Raw genomic sequence first — 18,393 nt, 5'->3', positions numbered from 1 at the left:
CAAAGTCATATAATTCATCTCCACTTCCTACCCAGCCCCAAGACGGCACTTCACCTAGAGTTGCCATATTTCAAAAAGTGACAATCAGGACACAAAAGTTGTTGGGATTTTTTGCCAAAGTTTATGAGCTATTTTAAAGGAAATTCCAACATTGGTTGCCATATGCCCAGGTTTTTCTGGACATTTTCCCGATTTTCGGAAATTTAACCCAGATGCTATTTCCTACAGGCGAATCTTGGATATGTCCAGGAAATCCCGGACATATGGCAGCCCTAACTTCACCAGCCTGACTGTTCGTTGTGTGGTCACTTCTGCATCCTTGGTGGATTTATACAAGTCCAAAGTAGGTGCTAATGAAGATACTGAGAATGAGAGAGGTCCCTGGGCAAGAGCAATGACATGTGTAAATTGAACATGGGAAACCAGGATCAGGAATGATTATGGGCAGAGACAAGCGGCGGGGGAGGGGGGTGGGGAGCCAGCAGAACAATATCTTGGGCATGCAGCTTTCGGCAATACACTATCTCTATGGCAGAGGAAAAAAACTGTTGTTTTTGGACTACAGTTCCTGTAATTTCTGATCATTGGCTGGGGCTGATGGGAGTTGGGAGTCCAACAACATCTAGAGTCCAACAACCACCATGTTGGCTATGCCTAATCTAGGGGTTCGCCATACAATGGGGGACAAAACCAACAAAGAAAGTAGTCTGTCCATTATTCAAGAATCTACCCCTGGACAAGTTACTGTATTTATATGTTGTTCTTGTATTTACAAGAAAACCAATAAAAATTATTTGGATTAAAAAAAAACAAAGAATAAAAAAACCATTAAGAATGTATGTACATTGCCAGATGCCCATACAATTTCAAATGGGAACATGTTAGGAAATAGCAAAGATAGGCTTTTGCTGAGTGAGTGTAAGAATAAAAGGAAAAGGACAGAGATATATATTCCAACCCAGTTCCTGTGGGTGCCTGAGGCCCACATTGGGTGAAATATTCCTGCATTGCAGGGATTGGACTAGATGACCCTCGTGGTCCCTACCAACTCTCCATTTCTATGATTCTACATGAAGCAAGGACAAAGGAATTTGGGCAGGACCAGTTTAGGGATGTAAGAAAGAAGGACTGATTAAAGAGAGGATGGGAGGGAGGGAGATTAGGCAATGGACAGAAACAAGTGTGGCAAGAAAATGAGGCAGCAGAGGCCAAGGAAAAACTTGGTGGAGCACAGCCAGCAATCAACTGGAAACGGAAGTGAGATTTGTTGCTTGTTCATTAGCTCTGCTAAAGCCCATCTTCATAGCCCATTTTTCCTTACACATTACTGTCGTTTGATGAGTGTCTTTTCTAGTACAGCAATTAAAAATAACAGCACCATGTACAAACACTGAGAGCAGAGGATTTCCTTCCCCATGCCAAATGCTTCTTTTCAAGTGTTTCTATATGCTGTGCAAGGCAATTTCCATAACTACTTACCAAATGCCCAAACCTCAACAGCTAAAAATAATCATAAAGATTGTATGCCGTTTTGCTTAGGCTATCAGTAAAGTGTAATATCCCACCATGCCAGAGTGATATGGCTATACAAACTCAAAAATGCTGCAAAACTGCACGAAGTTTCTTATGGTCCAGATGCCACAGCATCCACGTGCTGTTTATCTCCAAATAATGCCTTTCAATTTGGCCTTGCCTAACTTGACGGATCTAATTCTCAGGCCTCCCAAATTCATTTTTACATTCCTCTTTGTTTAAGCAAAACTTTGCACTTGCCTGCCAGGAGAAGTGCATTATTCCCTCCCCTCCAAAAAAATAAAAGGCGTTCTGAACAACTTGTTTGCTTCGGAGGCTTAGAGCTAAGACAGCCCTCTGCATGTTATTTTACTTGTTAATTATCTACCCAGCATTGCCCACAGATTTCCTCTTCCCAACAGAAGCGTACATACTGTGAAATGTGGAATTAATAATATACCAGGCTGTGTCGTATTAGTCACGTTACCCAGCACGGAACCTGTCTTGTGCTACAATGTGTTTGGATCCATCATGCTGAGAGGTACTGTACAATGAAACCATTCAAAAAAGGGGGAGTAACTTTCTCCCTATATAATATATGATGCTATTTTTCCTACAGCAATGTCAATAAGAAATTAAGTAATGGTCCACGTTTAAAGAAAAAGTAGAGATTAAACGCAATGGGCATTCCATGTGAAGGAAGACAAGGAGAGGAAGTAGGGAGTGATATTCTAACCACTATTCACCAATAGTAGACCGGATCAGTCTGATCTGAACAGTGGATCTCATCCGTGGTTGCACTGGCCAATCCAGTGCAAGAAAACATAACCAACAAATATAATTTGTGAGCGCAATAAGAATACATTCAAAACCAGCATTCTATGATTCTTTATAGAATCACAGAATCACAGAGTTGGAAAGGGACCACAAGGATCATCTAGGCCAACCCCCTGCAATGCAGGAATCTATTGCCCAACATGGGGCTTGAACCCATGAGCCTGAGAGTAATAATCTAATGCTCTACCAACTGAGCTATCTGACAGCTATATGTGCATGTGTGTGCAAACGCATGCCTCTCTGAACAGACCTCAAGCAGGGTTGTATAGCATCTTCAGCAGCCCTGGGACTGCACTGGACAAAACAGCAACAAGAAGAAACAGTTTGAAGTTCTAACAGTTCAAGAGATTTCAAAGGCATGTTCGGATCAAGATAAAGCTCACAGTTCCTTGCAAACATTCCCTGCTGCATCCCATAACAATATTGAGAACCCACAGAAATATATAAGTACTGAAAACATTGAGGCCTCCTCCAGACTCCTGTGGAGCAGCTCCTCTGCCTCCTCTTCCAAACTGATGTCTGGAATTTTCGCAGAAGAACAGGTTAGTGAGTACACTTCACTGCTGTAAAGAAAAGGGGAGAAGTGGTCAGCTGATAGGCCCTCTGCTGGTTTTGAATGTATTCTCCTGCTTTTGATAATGAGGATAACAGCATGGGTTTACAATATCGTAAAAAGGTAAAGGGACCCCTGACCGTTAGGTCCAGTCGTGGACGACTCTGGGGTTGCGGTGCTGGCATACAGCTTCCGGGTCATGTTGCCAGCATGACTAAGCCGCTTCTGGCGAACCAGAGCAGTGCACGGAAACACCATTTACCTTCCCGCCAGAGCGGTACCTATTTATCTACTTGCACTTTGACGTGCTTTGGAACTGCTAGGTTGGCAGGAGCAGGGACTGAGCAACGGGAGCTAACCCCGTGATGGGGATTCGAACCACCAACCTTCTGATCAGCAAGCCCTAGGCTCTGTGGTTTAACCAACAGCACCACCCGTGTCCCTTGTTTGCAATATCGTACATTTCCCTTTGTCAGTAATTCTTTGAAAGACCGAAACAACAAGATATTGGTCATTTTGACTACAAGAGAAGAACACTGGAAGGTGACTGGAGCTGCAGCTACCATGGCCCTGTGATTTAAGGAAACAAGAATGATGGAAGTGACTTAATGGCTTGGCTAGAACTTACAAACGATACATGCCGGTGGCCCAAAATGGCAGCTGCTTGAGTTGCCTCTCTCCTCTTCCATAGTCAACCTAGAGTCTTTCAGATGTTCTTGGATCACAACTGCCATCAGTCCCAGCCTGCAATGCCAGTGACCAGGAATTGTGGGAATTGTGGTTCAGCAACATCTGGGGGCACCACATTAGCTAACCCTGATCTACACAAGATGATTCCCTGGACAGGGAGCAGGTGCAAAACGAAGTCCCACTCCAAAGTCTCTGTTTACATTGCTATGCACGCTCAGCCCCCATCCACCCTTGCAATGAGCAGCAAAAGTGATTTGCTAAAGAAGTGACTTGCTGAAGACTACACAGTGAGAACCCGTGTCACCCTAGTCCAAAACCAGCATTCCATTCACCAAATCTATCCAACTGCATAGATTTAGTTCTTAATGCTGCAAGATTCAACCCATTAGCCATGGTTCTGTGGACATAGGCCCAATGAAGGGTGGCCAAATTAATTTATTCCCAGTCCGTGTCCATTTCACAAGTGTTCACCCATCAGTCCATCCCATCTCAGTTCTGCATTAACCTTGAATTTTTACTTCAAAAATTCTGCAGGAAAATTCATATTTAAAAACATTTGCTCAGCATCTTCTCTCAAACTTTGTACTTTGAAATGTATTTGCACTCATTTCAAACACTGGAACATCTGGGAAGTGCAAAACCTAGTGATTAAGTCAATTTCGGATCGGTGCAGCAGTGCAGAAGAGGTAAATTCATAAAGGAATCTACAAAGCTCAAATTTGTTGGTCCAGCTCAATGGCCAGTGATAGCAGTACACATTTGTTAGAAAGGAGATTCAGCATTGCAAGACCAATTTATATCTCAAAGTGACAAATTAATGCAAACAACACAACCAGTCCCATTGTTCCCTCTCTCATTTGCATGATAGATTTCTAATTATTTGACTGCAGCTATGAATGCAGGACTGACTTCTGGATTTGGCTTTGTAGTAACAGTAACACACACACACACACACACACACACACACACACACACCACTGTTTAGCATGTGGCTCTTCCTAAGGCAGCAACAGATCCATGCAAAAAAAGTTTATTTATTCCATGGGTATATTCTCCGTATCTGGACTGAGGTGCTGGGCTCCTTGAAGCTTATTCTGCTTGTTTTTTTTTTTTTATAAATATTTATTAAAGTTTTTAAATATCAATGCACAAATAATAAACAGTCTTACTTCTGTCACAAACATAATTTCATCACTTCTTTGGACTCCCTCACGTCTCCCGCTCCCATTTACATTGTTAAAAGTTTTTTCCAGACAAATTATCAACTTGTTTACAATCTCATGTCCACTCATTCAAATATAATCTAACACTTCTTCCAAAAAATTTTATATTTTCTTTAGTCTCACTTATCATCAAATTTAAATCTAATTTAGTGGTGGCCAATTTTTTATAATCTAGCATCCTTCTTAACATTCAACCAAATTACAATGTTTTTGTAAATACATCTTGAATTTCTTCCAGTCTTCCTCCATCTTCTCTTCTCCCAGATCACGGATTCTGCCAGTCATCTCAGCCAGTTGCATATAGTCCATCAGCTGCATCTGCCACTCTTCCAGTGTGGGTAGATCTTGAGTTTTCCAGTTTTTTTGCGATGAGTATCCTTGCTGCCGTTGTTGCATACATAAAGAATGTTCGGTCCTTCTTTAACACCTTCTGGTCGACAATACCCAGAAGGAAGGCCTCTGGTTTCTTAGTGAAGGTATATTTAAATACCTTTTTCAGCTCATTATATATCATTTCCCAGAAGACCTTCACCCTAGGGCATGTCCACCAGAGGTGAAAGAATGTTCCTTCATTTTCTTTACATTTCCAACATTTATTATCAGACGAATGGTATATTTTGGCGAGTTTAACTGGGGTCATGTACCATCTATATATCATTTTCATTACATTTTCCTTCAGAGCATTACATGCGGTGAAGTTCAGCCCAGTGGTCCACAAACTTTCCCAGTCCTCAAACATAATGTTATGCCCAATGTCCTGTGCCCACTTTATCATAGCTGATTTAACCATTTCGTCTTGTGTATTCCATTCTAACAGCAAGTTATACATTCTAGATAGTACCTTAGTCTTTGGTTCTAACAATTCTGTTTCTAACTTCGATTTCTCCACCTGGAACCCTAACTTTTTGTCATTTTTAAAAACTTCTTTAATCTGAGCATAATGTAACCAGTCTCGCACCTTATCCTTCATTTTCTCCAAACTCTGCAATTTCCAATTGTGAAGCTTATTCTGCTTGTTGACATTGTACCAGTTCCTTGCAATAGAGGAAATGGCAGGCTAATGCACAGCAATAAGACAGAAAGATCTATGTTGCAATCACAGTGCTGCAGTACTATGCTTTAGGAAAAAAGAGAGAGAAAAGATGTAAAGCAAAAAACAAAAAAAACCCAAACTAATCTTCAAAGCAAATGAAGCATCCAAAAATGAAATCTATGAGCCCATTTTCACTGCTGTTGGATGCACATTCCAGTTCCCATGTATTGCTCCTGAAGGACACCCACGTTGGAAGCAACAAATGGCAAAGCACCCTATTACAAATATTGCACCAATAAAAGGCATTTTGTACAACTATTTTCAACATTAGAGCAAGTTACTATGGCAATGTATTAAAATCTGCTGAAGTGCTTCCACCATATTATTATTCTGCATAATGAATATTACCTTGATAAATATTTAAACTTACTTAATCATTTTTAATTGCTGATTTTCCCCCACTGGCATATACTAACAGCATTCATCACCAGTTCAGAAGAATTCCCATTCGGACTACGCTAACCCGGCAAAGAGTTCCCAAAGGGATCACCCTTGAAATAAATAAATAAGTGTTCCTTATTCCATTCAGAATGCAGTCCAGGATCTTTGAAATGCAATCTTTTTTAAAAAAAAAAAACAACAACCACTGATCAAGTACAAGTGATCAAAATAAGCAAACACACATGGTCCCTGAAACCACTTCCTTTGAACCAGTTACCCAATTTATACTGCAGTCAACCATAAAAGCAATTATTATGATCACATTGTTGTTTGAAATGACCAACCAGTCATTTCAGTTTGAGTGACCAACCAGCCAAGGTTTTACCAATCCAATCTGTTCTGTCAGATAACCTTTAGGGTCTGGAAATCCACTAAACTGCAAACTGCAGAGAAGTTTTTAATGTTTGATTCTATTTTTAATATTCTGCTGGAAGCCACCCAGAGTGGCTGGGGAAACCCAGCCAGATGGACAGGCTATAAATTACTACTACTACTACTACTACTGTTGTTGTTGTTGTTGTTGTTGTTGTTGTTGTTTTTCGGCCCATGAGCAAGAATATTCTGTCAAGTGTCAACCTGTTCATTCCTGGCTCCATCTCTAGTCCATTTGATTTCCTCAAGCTTCACTTTCAAACCCTATCCCTGCCCGGGCTGGGTAGTGCTTCTGAAATCAAAAGATGTCAATACTCTCATAGGTTGTCTTGTACAGCCAGCACCCATTTTTTGTGTGACCATGTTGTTCATCCCTGTATTCCACAAAGCCTTCCGGTCTGCAAACTGGTGCTTCCCAGGAGCAAGACACTCCCAAGTGAAGAAAACAGAAGAAAAGGAACAGTATTGTACTTCTCAGACGCAAGCATGACCCAATCTCCAGAAAGCTCATTGGTCTTCTGCAGCTTGACCTACCTATTAATCCTTGGTTATTATTCAACTATTCTTTTTTATTATTTAGTGATACACTTTAATAAGGCATCCTTTCCAATGAGATGAGCATGCATGACGGCTTCAGTGAGCAAGGCGTCAGCTACCCACACTGACTGAGCTTGAATAGTAATGTACGTGATGCTACACTTTCCTTCCCTTTTTATTACTTTTAACAGAGAGGAGGGGGAGTGGAAATGCACACTGCCAGCATATGAATGAATGGCGGAACATTTTGTCTGCAATGTGAACAATGCATCTCTCTCTGAATACAAGACACACTTGAGCCTTTTGTGATCTATTTATCGCATGGGCTGCTACAGGAGAGGTCATGGCAAAGTCATTTCCTTCCTGTCTTGCAGAATGTGCCACAGGCAATTTTTGCATGTGCTTTTTTTTAATAAAAATTAAAAATAATAAAAGGGGAGGGAGGGAGGGAGGAAACCTTAGACTGTCCTAAGGGGCAGCTGGTATAATAAGCCAACAAACTATGTCTGAATCTTCCAGCCATGCTGCAATGATTTCAGATGCTTCACAACACTGACAAAATTTACCGGTAGTGACAGATTCACTATGTTCAATTCAAAGTCGTAAATTCCTGCAAAAATAGTGCTCTCCAGGTAAGGCAAAGCAAAAGTTATCAAGGCGCTCCCAGCATTCTGAACAGGAGGAAAGCAAGAAAGGTGTCAGAGGCAGATATCGGCTCACCTCGGTCAATTTGCTACCTCAATACCAACATCTCCATTCACCCACTCGCCTCTCCCTGTCTGAAATCCTGGACAGTTACTGCAAGGATGTGTAGAAAATACAGAGACTGAATGCTCTGACTTGATCAAAGGCAGTGTGCTGGTCCAGGGGGAAGGTTACCATGCGGCAAGGTCCAGGACCTGAGTCGAGGGTTGGCAGACAGTCCTCCATGGGCGAAGCAGGGTCCACAGCGAGAAGCCAGGGAAGAACAGGAACTCTGGGGGAACAGGACTGGATGCTGGCCGAAACAGCTCTTCAATGACGTTGCTCCCGCAACCTGGGACCGGGCTGACTGGCCTTTATCTTCTCTGAGGCCAGGGGCAGTCCCGGCCCCCAGGAGACCCGCCTCTCCTGGCCTTAAGGCGAGCACTCCTCCTGGGAGAAACCAGTTCCTTTTGCCTCTCTGCCCTGAGCCTCTGCAGTTCAGGAGAGGCTGAAGGGTTACTGGACCCAGGGGGAGACTCACCTGTAGGCACTGAGTCCTCAACCACCTCCGGAGCCAGAGTGGATTCACCTGGTGCCTGCTCCTGAGGATCCAGCACAGGTGCAGGTGCTTCAGAATCAAGACCCTGCCCCAGTTCAGCCGGCCCTGGAGGTGGGGACTCCTGTGAAGGCTGGGATTCCTCCAGTTTAGCCTCTGAATCGGATTCCCAGGCCATCACAGGCAGCTTCTGATGTACTACTTGCTTCAATGCTTCCCAATCCAGAAGCATAATTTTCTTATGGTTGTTTACATTTCATAAAAGTTCACCATTTCCCCAGCATGGCTTACTGGGGATAAATGAATGGCTGAAAATTACTCCCGCCATGTTTGCAAAGGAACCAGCCATATAATGAAATCCGGGCGAGGCAGTATGGTAAGAATCATGTCCTGGTTTTTTTCCTACATGTGCAAGGGTTGCTGTTTACCTTTCATTTGCTCACACTTCATGACTTTATTCAGACTTTAAATGGTCACAACCATCAACATGAGAGTTCTCGATTTGTATTAACTCTCAAAAATGCTCTTTATGTCACTGCATCTCTGTGGTGAGTTGTACATCTGAACCATTTTGTGGGCTGTGCCACTTGACTCTCTCCCCCCCCCTTCTCATTGTAACTGCTGAGTACCGTATTTTTCGTCCTATAGGGCGCACCGGCCCATAGGACGCACCTCGTTTTTTGGGGGGGGAATGAATAAAAAAAAATTATTTCTTCCCCCCCCCCGCCGCGGCTGCCGCCCCAAGCCTTGCGCACACCTGCCTGAAGCACGGGGCACCCTCCAGAGGGCTCCGCGTGCTTCGGGCTGCAGGCTGCCGCCCCAAGCCTCGCGCGCCCAGCAGGACCTCCCGCCGGGTGCGCGAGGCTTGCAGACACTCGCCCGAAGCACGGGGAGCCCTCCAGAGGGCTTCCCGTGCTTCGGGGGACAGGCTGCCGCCCCAAGCCTTGTGAGCCCGCAGGAACTCCCGCCGGGCTTGCAAGGCTTGCGGATAGCTTCCTGAAGCCTGGAGAGCAAGAGGGGTCGGTGCGCACCGATGTCTCTCGCTCTCCAGGCTTCAGCGAAAGCCTGCATTCGCCCCATTGGACACACACACATTTCCCCTTCATTTTTGGAGGGGAAAAAGTGTGTCCTATGGGGCGAAAAATACGGTATGTCTATCAATTACATACACTAAAGCCCTCATGTAGGTAGCTCTAATGTAAAACTTCCATGGCTGCGACTATTTGCCTTGAGGCCAAGAGTGCCTCTGATCCCTAAGCAGCGCAGGACCCAGCTCTATCCAGACAAAAGATTTTCACTCTGCAGTTCAGAATCTTTCTGTTATTTCCCTTGCATATATATTGGTAATAATAGAAGGTGCCATTCCTGACAGTCAGGAATTATGATGTTTCCTATCCACAAATGATAAGCTAAAAGATCAAACTCCCCGGACAAGTTTCCTAATGCCATTTGTCTATGTTGCCCAACTACTGGCTTGTCAAAATCCTATAAAATATTATGCAGTAGTTTAGCTCCCTTGCTTCCCTGCTCAGTTTTTGCTCTTTCCTCTTTGTATATTCACAAAAGAACTGACCTATTGAGTTGTATGGTATTGAATATTTATTTATCAGTGGCCAGAAATGTGTTGGAAATAAAGATAAATTTATTGAAGGGGAGCCCAGTCAGACAATAAATACACTGTACCTCTAAGAATAATAAAATATCTCTCAATTAATACTAGTATTAAGATTGGGGGCAGACTCAAGTAGTAAAGCTTCTCCTGGGTTGTATCACTTCAGGCTGGTGATGACACTGTGGTGTGTTGGAATGTCTACCATGGTAAGGAGAAGAAAAACAGAGGGGAAAATGTCCTAAGAAGAAGAAGACCACACTGAATCTGTCTCCCCATTTGTTCATTTTCTTTTAGATGTATAGACCAGGGATGGAGAACCTTCTGGCCTTCCAACTCCAACTCCCATGAGCCCCAGCCAACATGGCCAATGGCCAAGGATTATGTGAATTGTAGTCTACAGGAGGATTTGGTGATGCCACCTTCCTGTTTCTGCTTGAAGTAGTGGAGTCCAGAAGCAGCTTCTCCACTTGATTCTTCTAAATGTATTAAACTAATCCTTGAATAATAAATTTCTGATGCCATTCCTTCTGAGTATAAGAGATTCACACTTCCAAAGGTTCATCTTCCGAGAGGTAAATCCAGCTTAACTGCCACAGGAAGTACAATGCAACACAACCAGAAACTGAGCCATGCATTTATTCATGAGATTAACAGCAGAAGGCAAAGCTTTAGCATAGAAAAAACAAGAGAGTGCAAAGAAACTGATTATCAAGGAAGTCCAGACACAAGTGTCTCCCTCCTAAATTCCTAGAATACTGATATGAGCAAAGAGGCAAGATTAGATATCCTTACAATTTTGTGGCCAGTCACCCCTGTCACTCCCTTTGCATCTACAGCATCAGCACATACTGTACAGAAATGCATTCCTAAGCCTACTTAGAAGTAATTCCCAATGAAATCAAGCAACTCTCCTGCATTTTGCTGATCTTCTCCAATTCTCATTGCTTACTCTCTCTTTTTGGCAAAGAAAAAAGAAAGCCATTCTGAAACAGGTGCAGGTTGTTGAATTTGATAATACAAGTGCAACTGCCCAAAACATTTTGACAGAATATCTTCTTTGAGGAAGAACCTTCCCGAAACCAAAGAACATACAAACTCATACCTGCAGAGTACTGATGGTCACAGTAGCATGGACAAGATGAGTGGATGGTGAACTATTGGGCAGGGAGTATATAGCTCAGTGATAGGGCACTTGATCTGCATCTAGAAGACTCCAGGTTCAAGCCTTGGCATCTCTGGTTTCAGAAAGCAGTGACGTGAAAGATCTCTTCCTGAGCCCCTGGAGAAAGGCTTCATAAACAAAGAGGCTAGCCTGGTGCGAGGCCAGTTTCCTAACTGCCAGGTTAACTGAATTAATAAATATTGTAAGGGATTAGAGAAGGTCAATGATCTGTTCCAGCAAATATGGAGCCTGAGTGCTGAATGGAGTGAAGGCACATTCTGGAAAATGTGTTACAGACAACATGATAATACAGATAATGAAGATAATACAGGTAGCCTTTCTTTGTGTGCCCCCACCAGAAGGCCTTTTCAGTGGAATGTTCTCCTCAGGGAGGCATGCTTGGCGCCATCTTTTTTTCTATTTTTAGGCACCAAGCAATGGCTTTTCTCTTTACTTGGCCCTTAATTTTAAAGGTGGCCTTGTGGCCTCTTTTAGTGGGGTACAATCAATAACACTTGCTCCTGAAAGCAGTGATGGGTGTATATTAAATTTATGTCAGAGAATGGCACCTTGGTTGTATTCTTTTCCTCCTACCCCTGCTTTCACTTCTGTTGTTTATTACAATGTAATTAAAATATTTTTAAAACAAATCAATAGTTTGTTGTTTGTGTTTTCAGACACAGTTTCCAGTTACTAGAGCTAAATTTCCGTATTCCTATATAAGAAACCCCAGCACACAATATTGTGAAACATTTGTAACATAGACATTAAAAAGCAGGCTCAAGAGCCGACCCGCCTTCTCTGCTTCAAAGAACCCATTGAAATGGTAGCATTTTAAAACTCTCTGCTGACTTGAGCTGGATTTGAACCAGCAATCGGAAGGGCAAGAGGCTCTAATTCCTTGTCCCTTAAGGTATGATTCTCCCTCACAGCTTGTAAAAACCAAATACAGAAACTCAGTCAAATGAAGCATTTCATGTCTCGGTGTTGACAGAAAAACAACAAGCTTGCAAATCCAAGTCCCTTTGCCATGTCTACAACTTGTAACAATTCAATTGTCTCACCAACAATACTCCATCTCCAAGGAGGTGATATTTAAGCTTTTGCACACAGCTTGCTCTCGTTGCATTAAAAGCTGTGCGATACAGCCCTGGCTCATTGCACAGAGGCCAATGCAAAGGCAGAAGCATGTAAGTAATCACATGCTGCCAGTGAAATTTCTCGTGTTTGAAAGGAGCTCATCAAGTATCTTATGTAATTGGAAAATAGGCAGCTGCTCCATTCAGCTTAGTAGTGTCCACACTGATTGGCAGTGACTCTCCAAGACTTCAGACCGGGTCAGTTCCCAGCCCTACCTAGAGACATTGGGGGTAGAACCAGAAACCTTCTGCATGTAAATAAGATGCTCTACCACTGAGTTATGGCCCTTCCTCAAATATGAGACTAAATAAAATAGTCATCATACTCACAGAAAAATATATACTCTCAACAAAGAGATAAATCCTTTGTTGTTGTTGTTTAGTCGTTTAGTCGTGTCCGACTCTTCGTGACCCCATGGACCAGAGCAATCCAGGCACTCCTGTCTTCCACTGCCTCCCGCAGTTTGGTCAAACTCATGTTGGTAGCTTCAAGAACACTGTCCAACCATCTCGTCCTCTGTCGTCCCCTTCTCCTTGTGCCCTCCATCTTTCCCAACATCAGGGTCTTTTCCAGGGAGTCTTCTCTTCTCATGAGGTGGCCAAAGTATTGGAGCCTCAGCTTCATGATCTGTCCTTCCAGTGAGCACTCAGGGCTGATTTCCTTAAGAATGGATAGGTTTAATCTTCTTGCAGTCCATGGGACTCTCAAGAGTCTCCAGCATCAATTCTTTGGCAATCAGCCTTCTTTATGGTCCAGCTCTCACTTCCATACATCACTACTGGGAAAACCATAGCTTTTACTATACGGACCTTTGTTGGCAAGGTGATGTCTCTGCTTTTTAAGATGCTGTCTAGGTTTGTCATTGCTTTTCTCCCAAGAAGCAGGCGTCTTTTAATTTCGTGGCTGCTGTCAACATCTGCAGTGATAATGGAGCCCAAGAAATGCTTGGCAATAAGCAAATTGTCTAATTAATAAAAATAAATGCAATAATAAGCAGCAGCAATTTGTGCTATCTTTTCAGTACCTTTCTCCTGTTACTCTCAGCTGTGACTTACTCAAATAGGATCCCGTCTACCTGAACACCGAAATATCCAGGGATAAGAAATATCTCTAAGGAACAACTTGAATTCTTTCGTAGGTTTCCACATCCCACAAGTGTGTCCACTACTGGCAATGACTTGCTGGCAAAAACATGCAAATGCTACATTAATATGGTTCCATCCAGCCTAATATTCAGTCTGGAACCTAATATTCAGTCTGGAACGAGGACAGTTGAGATGTTGCTGTAGATTCCCACCCCCATCCACCGGAACACAAGTACTATGGGAAACTCTACTCTTGGGTTCTTGGGTGTTGGATTGTGGTGCCTGCTTTGAAATCCAATGTATGTAAAATGTTTGTATGTTGGGAAATCATTAACAAAACTTTAAAAAAGAAAGATAGCAGTCCCTGTAGTGTGGACTATCAAGAAAAGAACTGCAGTGCTCCCCAAGGAGAGTATCAATCAAATTATTAGTTGAAATATACAAAAAAAGAAAGTCAAACAAGGAAGGCATTTTTCAATGTAAGGAAAAAGGGAAAGGGGGAGAATACTGAGTCATTTCAGCTAAGCCCAGATGAAAATCTTTTATAACAATGGTTTCAGCAAAACAGAGATGGGAATGAAGGAAAGGGAGGTAGTGAAACTCCAACGCCAATCCCATGCAATTATTTTTTTATCACGACTAACTCTAAATATCTGAAGAAGTGTACATGCACATGAAAGCTCATACCCATAACAAACTTAGTTGGTCTCTAAGGTGCTACTGGAAGGAATTTTGTTTGCTTGTTTGTTTGTTTTGACTACGGTAGACCAACACAGCTACCTACCTTTAACTAGATCTAAATATCCTGCATTTTAATAAATACGTAAATAAAAAAATCAAGTGCACAATTGCAAAATATGGGTCAAGCTCCTGTTCTCCCGTTCTGAATATTTGTGAGGCAATGTGCCAGTAAAAAGAATTAAAGAACAGTGAAATGTTTCAGGGAATTATGTCCTGGAATGAAAATGGCAAGACATCCAAACTTCTACCCTTACTAAAGAGCCAAGAAACATGGTAGAATATTTATTAATTTATCAAATGCAGCTCAGATCGCTTATCATTTAATCACAGGCCTAAAGGCCTTAGAAACTCAAAGCTGAACTTTCACCAGTGAGCTTAGCAGCCAACTAAGCAGGCTTATTCTACTGATGCAACTTATTACAATATTTGTCCTTTGTTAGTTTACATTGCGTATGGACCCCAGCCCAATATCTATTAAACCTAACTTAACAGGTTCTCAGTATGCCCCAAATAAAAAGAGGTACTATACTTTTACAGGATGTTTACCACAGGGATCAAAGCTAAAGAGGTTAATTATCCTTGCTCTCTGTAAAAGCTCTACGAATTGATTCAAAACTGAATCAGTGCCAGCGTCTTTGAAAAGTCCTCTGAGGCATTCAGGAATTCTTCTGAGGCTTGCCAAAGGGGCTTCTTTAGGGCGGATGTATGCCTATATAAAGGTGCCCCCTACTTACATGGGGTTACATTCTAGGTCCACGCATGCATAAGTGAAATTGCTTAAAGTGGGAAGCACCCTCTAAAAAGCCTCCTAAAAGCCTTCAATGTGTATTTTTCCCTGCTCTCCAGCTCTCTCTCCCTCTCAAATCCAGAACCAGATATCTAGAGTTGAAGCTCTGGGGCCAGCTGGAGACTAGAGGACATATGGGAGAGCAGCTGCTGCTGCGCTATTTCGTAAACCAGCTATTAGGCGGGGAGACTGAGCAGCCTAAACCAAGCCCCACTGATCCCCTAGTCTCTTTGGGACTTCCTCTGGCCTCACTGATGCACCCTACAGGCTCCAGGGAAGGTCTCCTCGCGAGCCACGAGGATTCTCCAGCTGTCTCCCACCATTTCCTGGTATGATTTTCTTTATTCATTTATCTCCTGCAGTCGCATGCAAGTAGAATGCCTATAGATACAGATATATAGATATCCCCTCCATCAACCTTGTAAGAATTAAAGGAGATATTTAATTTGTTTAAATAAAGTTAAAATCTGACCTATAAAAATAAAATAAGAATAGCTCTGATGGATCCAGCTGGTGGCCCATCTAGTCCAGTATCCTGTTCTCAGAGTGGCCAACCAGATGCCCAGGGGAAGCCCACAAGACAGACCTGAGAACAAAAGCACTCTCCTCTCCTCTCCTCTCCTCTCCTGTCCTCTCCTGTCCTCTCCACCGACTGATATTTTGAAGCATTCTGCCATGGAGACAAAGTATAATCATTGTGGCTAGGAGCCAATGGTAGCTTCACCCTTTCTTGCAGATAAAACCACATTCACCTGAGATTTTAAAAGGCCTGGGGAAATGATAAGGTCTTTGACTTGGTGTTGGAAAAGACCTGAAAAAGTCGGCACTGAATGAGCCACCTTAGGGAACGGCTTTCAATAGAAAGGTGCGCCAACAGAGAAGAACATCTACCCAACTTGCCTACTGCTTAATCTCCAAAGATGGGGGCAACTGGAAAAGGGCCTCCAAGTATAAGCCCACCCCTATGCTAAAGTCATATGGGACGTGATTCTTCAGGGATCTTGCTTCCAAGTCACACAAGCACTTTAAAGATAAGCACCAACACTTTGAATTGAGACCTAAAATTAGCATCAGCCAGAGGAGCTGTTTTAAAACCAATAAGATACGTTTCTGTTAGCCAGAGATAGCTCCTGTTGCTCTGTCCCTGCTCCTGCCAACCTAGCAGTTCGAAAGCATGTCAAAGTGCAAGTAGATAAGTAGGTACTGCTCTGGCAGGAAAGTAAATGGTGTTTCCGTGCACAGCTCTGGATTCGCCAGAAGTGGCTTAGTCATGCTGGCCACATGACCTGGAAAAACTGTCTGTGGACAAACGTTGGCTCCCTCAGCCAGTAAAGCGAGGTGAGCACCACAACCCCAGAGTCGTTCACGACTGGACTTAACTGTCAGGGGTCCTTTATCTTTTTTACTGCTGTTTCCAAGCAGCCTTCAAGGGCAGTCCCATGTACAATGAATGATAGTAGTTTAAAACAGAGATTACAGAACACAGATGACTGTGGCTTGTCCAAGAAAACCACAGTGGTGAATGCCCTTTTTCTTTAAACCTAAGGAATGGGACATAAAAGATCTGACATCTGTAAAACTTCTTGACTTCAGGAACCTAGCAATTGATGGGAATTCAGAAAAGCTTAATATTTCTATTAAAGTATGGGGGTGGAATCTGCAGTGAAAGCAATTCTGAAAACAAATCAACCCACATCAAAAGCAAATAAAGAAATTTAACCATAAAAACTGTGGTAAAATTGAGAACTGGCCTACAACATTAATTTCACAGATAAGTGTCCTGAAGTCAAGCCTAGTCTTTCCTTATTGCAGGGTTATACTTCACAGGGAATAGAAAGAATGACGGTACAAGGGGTGAACAGCCCATCTTGGCTGAGTGTTAATACTGAAAAGCTATTAATAGTGGATGGTAAGCTGGAATCTGATAAAATAGATACTGGATGGACACATCATTCTTGCCCCAAACTAGGTACCGGTGGCATAGCTGGGATGAAACATCAGGATCCAATGACAAGAAAACCCTTACATGTCTATGTGCAGTTTAGGAAAATACAGATCTATAAAAGATAGTCAAAACAGAGGTGTACCTTACAGGCAAACGTGAGGAGAAAGTGTGTTGTGACAAGGCTCAAGACTGGAACACTGTGGCCAACAGCCAAAACTAGTTGATCAAAAGGAGAGTTCATTGGTGTCAACCTTTAACTGAAACCTAGTTTGGCAACAACGCAGAACAGAACCCTTCAGTGTATGTGTCTTTTAAGTCTTTTTGTGGAGTTTTATAAGGCAACAAGACTTAGGTCTGCAATAAAATACTATTCCAGCACAACACAAGCAGATCCCTGCTATTGGGAACTTACAATCTAAACAATGACAGTGATAATGGAAGAAGGAAAAGTTTAAATTGCATTTGTGTCAATGCAAATGCACAGAGGCTTTGATGTGGCTACAGCAGACCAACTCGGCTACCTACCTCTCTTTTAAATCACTGATGCAGCTGGTTAGGCATGGAATCTGTGGCACCTACTCCATCTCCACTGCTAGGAATGTTGAAAGCTGCCTTATACCAGGTCAGATTATTTGTTCTTCTAACCCAGACAGAGCAGTGCCTACTTTGACTAGCAGTGGCTCAGGAGTTTCAGGCAAAGGTCCTTCCCATCACTCGCAACCAGATCCTTGTAACTAGAATGGCAGGAATTGAACCTGGAGGTATTCTGCAGGCAATGTATGTGCTCCAACACTGTTACAGTCATTGCTGAGCACCACTACAGACTGGCCGTCAAGGAGGAAAGAGACCAGCCTTGTTACCTGAGAGTGGTGGCAGCTGTGGCAGGTGGTAGTTCAATCCAACATGCCATACAATAGCTGTACGCTACAGTGGTACCTCAGGTTAAGTACTTAATTCTTTCCGGAGGTCCGTTCTTAACCTGAAACTGTTCTTTAACCTGAAGCACCACTTTAGCTAATGGGGCCTCCTGCTGCTGCCGCGCTGCCGGAGCACGATTTCTGTTCTCATCCTGAAGCAAAGTTCTTAACCTGAAGCACTATTTCTGGGTTAGCGGAGTCTGTAACCTGAAGCGTATGTAACCTGAGGTACCACTGTAACTTGATTCTGATTCTTCCTTGGTGACAATCTCACATCTCCCAGAGATAAGAATGTGGGGGCCCTCCTCCTACTTGGCTGCTGTTTAGTGACCAAGTACCATCTCAGGCTTCACAACATACCAGCTGGGTCATTAGATTTAAAAGAATTAACAGTTTCTTGATCATCACTCAGACAGAAGGGTGCTATTTATGGATGGGGAGAGCCCACATTATCTGAAAGCCGATGGGCAGAGCTAACTTGACTACGGCAGGACAGGAAGAAGCCA

The 18,393-nt window shown here is 42.9% G+C and overlaps 1 protein-coding gene and 1 long non-coding RNA gene across 7 annotated transcripts in view; one reads left to right on the top strand and one right to left on the bottom strand.

Moving 5' to 3' along the window:
* GRID1 (glutamate ionotropic receptor delta type subunit 1) overlaps window positions 1-18,393 on the bottom strand; it is a 737,412-nt gene that overhangs the window by 580,042 nt on the left and 138,977 nt on the right. The gene's annotated exons all lie outside the window — the stretch shown is intronic.
* On the top strand, window positions 1,113-11,922 carry LOC309341643. Its single transcript, XR_014156487.1, has 2 exons — window positions 1,113-2,053; window positions 10,405-11,922. It is a non-coding gene; the product is annotated as an uncharacterized lncRNA (long non-coding RNA).

Source organism: Podarcis erhardii, assembly GCF_964252035.2.
Source record: "Podarcis erhardii genome assembly, chromosome: 5".
Lineage (NCBI taxonomy): Eukaryota > Metazoa > Chordata > Lepidosauria > Squamata > Lacertidae > Podarcis > Podarcis erhardii.
This window is presented reverse-complemented; position numbering and strand designations above follow the sequence as displayed.